Here is a 7,007-nt window from a genome sequence, read left to right on the forward strand (position 1 = left end):
TAAGGTAATAATGAGAAACAACACCCCATATCAAGTAACCAAGTCTCAGCCTTGAGTCATGTTCCCTTGCCATCAAACTCTAGTGGTTTGGACCTCTGAAGTTCCTACATCATCTCAATCTGAGTGATATCAACATCATCCCGGCCCCGCCCCTCCATCGGTGCCTTCTTTCACTGAGTGGTGTACGAGAACGTTCATGTGCACACTCATGTTCCTCCTCTCTATGCTTCGAACGGTAGGACTCTCCATCATGAGATCCCTCTTCCCTCTCTTGATCATGTTGGCACTCCTCAACACAAGGGCCCATTCGAGTAAGAATTTCCTAGAGCACTGGCATCAGTGCCCCGAGAGATTCTAATTAGCATCGTTACCCTGTTCTTCCTCTCCTTCCTAACATTCCTCTTCTTGGTGTTCATCTCCACGATTACCACTATGGATACCACCACAGCCACTAGGTCTACGTACAGGAGGCATCCCTACAGGAACAACAAGATACTGTCAGAACAAATGGATCAACAGCATATGAGTCAAAACCATGAACAAACAAGATATCAAATAATAAAACATAATATAACAATACACAACGGAAACCAAAACCATAGTGGAAGCATAACACAGAGATCCCAATGTTGCAACATGGGCTCCGATACCAGATGTAATGCCCTGCCCTGAGATCCTTGGAACAAGGATGAACTACAAGCAAGATATTCTTTTTTAAAACCAAGTGTAAGTGCACATGATAACAACATACACAAATCATAAAGATCGCAACGGAAGACTGAAAATCAACCAAACACCAACAGATCTCCAAACGCCACTACTAACCAAAACATAAATAAGAAATCATAAGAGATCAACCAAGCTGACAGAAAAATGTTGACTCCTGAAAATTGGCTATGCTTGAAATCCTAAAGCCCTAAAATTTGGCTTAGTCTAAATTTCTAAAGCCTTGAAATTTCCTAGAATCTTTATCTTAGCTCATAGAGCTCTGGAACCTATCTCAAATGAATCGTCGCATATATTAAAATATATCTTAAGTATAAGGAAATGCACATCAACTTATACTTAAACGATATATTTTAAACCCCTTAGGAAATCTGTTTTGAACTAGAAAGGTGTAAAACCAAAAAGGGTATCCAAAACTAATTTTCAAACTTTTGTCCAACAAGCCTATATAGCCCCTATTTTTTGTGCAAAGCCCAAGAATACCAAATTCTCACACAAAGAAGTACCATGTGTCGCGCAAAGAAGTGCATTTCTATGCAAAGAAACCCAACATGTCGCATGAAGATGTGCATCCTCGCATAAGAAAGTGCAATCTCGCATGAGATCCCAAATCAGCACGCAAGAACAAAATGCAACAAAAAGCTAAGGAAACTATGAAACAAATTTCCTCTACATTGGGGAGTACTAGATCCACATTTCGAGACAAGAACACTCAAACCATACCTGAAAGATGAAAAACTAGAAGCAAAGTCTAACCATCTAATCAACAGCGAAGGGAAGAACAGAAAGGAAACATCACAGTGAAGTGAAAGCAACATCCCAGTTAAACAAGAATAACATCGCAGTGAGAAAAATAACCAAACTAAGTATGTGGTTCCTCCCAACCGTCAATGGCATCATAAGACCATCGTGGGTCCTAGCCATCCCCCACACGTAACATCCCAAGCCACCGATCAGATCATCGGTACTATCGTAATAGGGACATCACTACTAAAACATGCTACAACATAAGCATAAAGAAATCTAACATGCTAATAGTAAAGCATAAGATAATCCTACAAAGTAGATAACATCATCTATCACATGCTAATCATCATAATAAGGAATGCATCAAAACTAAGATCATCTAAACATGATAAACAAGCATCCCAATCAAAGCATAAATCACAAGAAAGCATACTCTGGAACCCGAAGTACCAAGTGAAATCATCCAACAATGGTTCGGCTAGAACAATGGACCGTCTTTGTACACCGGTCCCTAGCAGTGGTGAAGGTAGCTATGCCTCCCAACCACGTGGCACCCGTAGGTCCACACCCATCATACTGATGGAGATAATGATCCAACAACAAACACACGCAAAACAAACATCCATGGCTAACACTCACATTAGGTAGTATGATGACTAAAACCAAGAAAAAGACAATGCATAATCTACAGGTCCTGGTTAGACATCTCAATGGGCTACTATGTAGGGGCCGACATCATGGAGAGTTGCTTGGCATTGAAAAGCCCAAGCTTGGATCGTGTGGATACAACTCCCTCAATGGTAAGGCTCTCACACATACATTTTATTATCTTTAATTTATTTACCACCCAATATTTTCTTTAGTTATCACTTGATTAAAAACTTCTGTAGTCAACTGGGAAATGGACACTAGGATGCACGACAAAATTCCCCTCCATATGCTACCCTACCCTACCCATGCTTATCCAAGGATGAGTGCCCGTAGGCACGCAAATTTCCAACCCAACCCCAATGATCATAACTTTCGAAAGTACCACAGAAGATTGAGCCTCGTAGGTCACCCGAAAAATGTACTCTTGTGTGGTGCACCACCATCACGAAGATCATAACAAAAGGACAGGATGAGAACACAAAGAAAAAATACAATTAATCGAAAACATAATCAAGATGACAGATGCTACATGCATCCTAATGCAAAACCAAAATGCAATAAAGTTTTGACTGACATACAAACAAATCGTCCAAGCCTGCGACCAAACTCATGCTGAGAAAACTTGAGAAAATTGGGTAGCATGCAAAACGAGGTGAAAACTTCGAAAACTGGAAAAAAAAATTTGAAATTAAAACCCATTTAGTCTTTGGGTGCAAAAACCTTGAAAATCCAATACAAATTAAGTTCGGACACCGTATGCAAAAACGGTCAGCATAACGGCTCAAAACCCCAAACCTGCATCCTGAAAACAAGGAAAATGTCTGTACCCATCCAACCAGGCAGACCTAGCAAACAGATTCAGAGGGTAACACTAGTTCTCAACCCCCAAACATACTACTACCAGAAATGGAAGTTGAAAGGGAGCAAAAGCAACAAAACGAAAAGGCCATACCTGACAACAAAAGGGGTAAAATTCATAAACAGCCTGATAAAATAAATAACCCACTGAAACTACCAAAAGTGGTGGCAAAGCAAGGTCTCCCTGAGCCAGATCCAATGAGATTGACCTCGTGAAAATCCCATGCTCACAACTCTCAGAATGAATAGAAAACGAATCCTTTAGAAGAGGATTTCCAAAATAGCTCTCAAATTTCTATTTCTGAGAAGTGAGAAGTGAATAATGAATTCACTTTTCCAATACTTATTCACTTTTCGAGTGGATAGTTGATTATGGAAAATAGCCAGCTGGAGTAGCTAAACTTCGAATCGACCCAAACGAAAACAGGTTATTATCCGTAACGAAAATTCACCTAAGGCAAAGCTACTAGAAATTAAATCCAAAAAGATTTTAAGCTCGAAAACTCAAAAACATAGAAAATCACTTAACACTTTCACGATAGAGCAAACCTCTAAATGCACAGACACACTCACATGTCTAATCACATAATGCAAATGAGTTTGGATTTACTAATCATTGGAAGGTTTTAATTTAAAACAAAAAAATAAGGATACGTCGACCATATAGGGACAACATTGGTAAAATATGAATGGTTGAATCACTAACTCCATAGGCTACTACTAAGGATATAATTCCTACACACTAAAACACATGATCAAGTGCAATTGCATATAATATAATAGCTGAAGCAATTAATCCATTTACACCACTCAGGTTCACATAAAGCTTAAAGAACAAGAATGAAGTAAATAATCGTAGCATAAAATCCATCTCATAACATAACCAGCAATTATGTCCAATAAACCATCTAACCAGATATCATCATAGATCTATTGTCATCTCAAAATAGCATCAACATGCAAAAATGATAAACTGAACAACATAGCAATATAGCATCTATGGTACTGAATCAAAATATAACATCTGACCCTTAGGTTGTCTCAAGGTACAAATAACAATAAGAGTATCAAGTATCTCTTGAATCAAAATAGACAAGGTAGAGACTGCAAATGCGAGAGGCACTGCAGAGGTCAATTAGTTGATCAAAGTTAGTCAATTAAATAATGAATCAACTCAAAGAACAAATGAAATTGAGTTGAAAAAGTTATGTATTGTTACCTACATTTTGTGGTGACAAAATGTAGGACAACAGTTGGCTTTGTCTGGGGATGTTATTCATTTTTTTTTGGAAACAAAGAGAATCTAGTCCTCTAAGTGCCTTCTTTCATTTTATTGGGCCACAGAGTCAGGTGACCAAAAACAAAAAAGATCTAATGCAACTAAAGAAAAGCAAAGAAAATATAGTTAAAATAAAATGAAAATGTGAAAAGGCACTTATTAAAAACAAAGAGAAAATTGACCTAATTAAAATTATTCAAAAATGCAAATTCTCAAATGAAACCATTTACTGGCTCAACAAAATAGCTACCTTTTTTTAGCAGCATGTGGTGCCTTGAATATTTACATGAAGCTTGATATAGATGGAACACGAACAATTGGAGTAACGATGTCAATGCCTGATTTAACACTTCTTGGAAAAGATGGAAGAATTCGCCTTTTTGAGATGAATCATATGTACTACTACTTCAAGATAGGTCCATGAATTGAAATCGCTCCTCCAGAACTAACCATATCACTTAGGGGCACTTTAAACGCTCTAAAACAAATTAAGCCCTGTTACACTATGATGCAAGAGCAACCTAGGTATAAGGGCAATCCTGCATCACCCAAAAAAAATTATGTTTTGTCATTTTTAATAAAGGTTATTTCAGTACAGAGTTGCTATTTATGGAAAATCACTATTTTTAGTAACTGGGACATATTATTTCACAAGTGGAGGTTCATCTTAGTCATATCAGCCTACCAATGGAGTTTCATCATCATACCATATGTATTGCATAAGTTATTGAGGTTTTTGGGTATGAAACCTTTGAGCTCAATTTTGAAGGCCTTAGAGGCTCCAAAAATAGGTCGAACCTGGCCTAACTGGTGGTTGCACATGTTAGGTGTTATAGTGTAAAAGCTGACAATTTTGAAAAGTACTTATATTTGAAAATCGGGGCTCGTATGCACAATTTGTGGACTCTGAAAGTTGGGGTACTTAAAAATATAGTTATGGCCAACCTTGTGTAATAAATAAAAAAATAATATTTAATAGAGGTTTTGTCGGCTTCAAGGGTTAGGTTTAATATCTAGAACCTTCTTGGGTAGTTAATATTACTTATGTAAGGAAGGCCTGTTGTGATGTCGAGGTAGTTTTGGGTGGAATTTGTGGCTATGTGTTGAAGAATATTGTAAAGAAATCGCCCATGTGGCTTTTCATATTGTATTTCTAAAAAAATTGTAATTTCACATTTGCGGAGATAATAAGAAGCCCATTTTTTGTTCTTACGAAAAAATGTGTTGATTTCTATTTTTGCGTGTATTTGTGGTATTAGGGGGAGCACCCTTCATCACACCAGTTCCAACCCTCTTTGGGCATTTTGCATATTTTGACCCCTTTTGAATCTACCAAAGGACCTTCTATGTTTCTTTGAACAAAATGGCTCTTAAAGCCTTACAAAATGATTTGATTTTACTCAAAAGGTCCTTAGGACCTTGCATAAAATTAATGAAACATTACAAATAAGAACAAATGCAACTTGACATTACGAAATATCTTAAAGGTTGTGTGCTCCTGCACCAGTTAAAAGGAATGAAATTTGTTTTTTATTATTCAATCAACTACCTAATTTGAAAATCATATCCATATTTCTACTTTGCTTTTGTGATGGGAAATGTGGGAAGAACTATGGTAGAAGCTGCTACAAGATAAGATAAATTTATTTTCCAACAAGAGACCGAAAACGGTCTAAGTGATTGAAAGCAAATAAGTAGGGCAACAACCAGCAATAAGATAACCAAACGATGTCTAGGAAGAAATAAAAAAGGAAAACAGAACAACCGAAGTAGAAAGGCTAAGGATCCTTTCTAAGTGAGAAAAAATCCAACACCAAATGATAAGGTCCAAGGCTAAGAAGAACCCTGGACCGCTAGAAGTGGAATGTCATCGACAATATCTGTTGCAAGGCCTCATGTACCTAGCAATCTATGAAAGCAAAAACAACTATTTAAGACAATAACAAGGACTAATAAAATTTGCTATAGAAATAATAACAAAGCTCTTGTTTACAATCAATAAAATAGAATATTATTTTTAGCATGAGGACATGCTCTCCTCCATAGAATTAAAAGTGAAGATTGATTGGACATAACTAAAAATCCAAAGTGTTTTATGAGCAACTAATTGCAATAAGAAGTCTACATTATTTTCCTCCAATCAATATACCACACAATATATTTTCTTAATAATATTAATAAATACAATAGAATTTATATTATTTGCTTGTTTTGTGAAAGAAATAAGTTAAATATTACTTATTTGTTTATCATGGGCAGCATAAAGAGGTAAAATGGTACGATTAGGTACAAAAATAGAACATGGAAATGAGTATGAGAACATATGAAAATGGTTAAATTATAGCATCCTTAAGATTGTGAATGGCTCTCATCAACCTTGGCCTTTGAAGAAATTGCTTTAACCAACTTCTATTTATGAAATTGGGCAAAAATGTCTTTTAAACTAAAGAAATGAGTATCACTTAATAACAAAAATAGGGTTTTTGAATGTTTGGCTTAAAACCCCTTTAACATTGGCCTTTGAAAAAATTGCTTTCACCAACTTCTATTTATAAAATTAGGCAAAAATGTATTTTAAACCAAAGAAATGAGTATTACTAATGACAAAATTGGGGTTTTTGAATGTTTGGCTTAAAACTTCTTTGACATTGAGGGCCCGTTTGGTTGCAGGTATAGGAATTAAGAATAAGCATTTGTTATTCTAGATTCACTATTCTTACATTTGTTATTCCAAATTCGCAATTCT

Source organism: Cupressus sempervirens, chromosome 9, assembly GCF_028749045.1.
Source record: "Cupressus sempervirens isolate cs-2001-9-10 chromosome 9, ASM2874904v1, whole genome shotgun sequence".
Taxonomy (NCBI): Eukaryota; Viridiplantae; Streptophyta; class Pinopsida; order Cupressales; family Cupressaceae; genus Cupressus; species Cupressus sempervirens.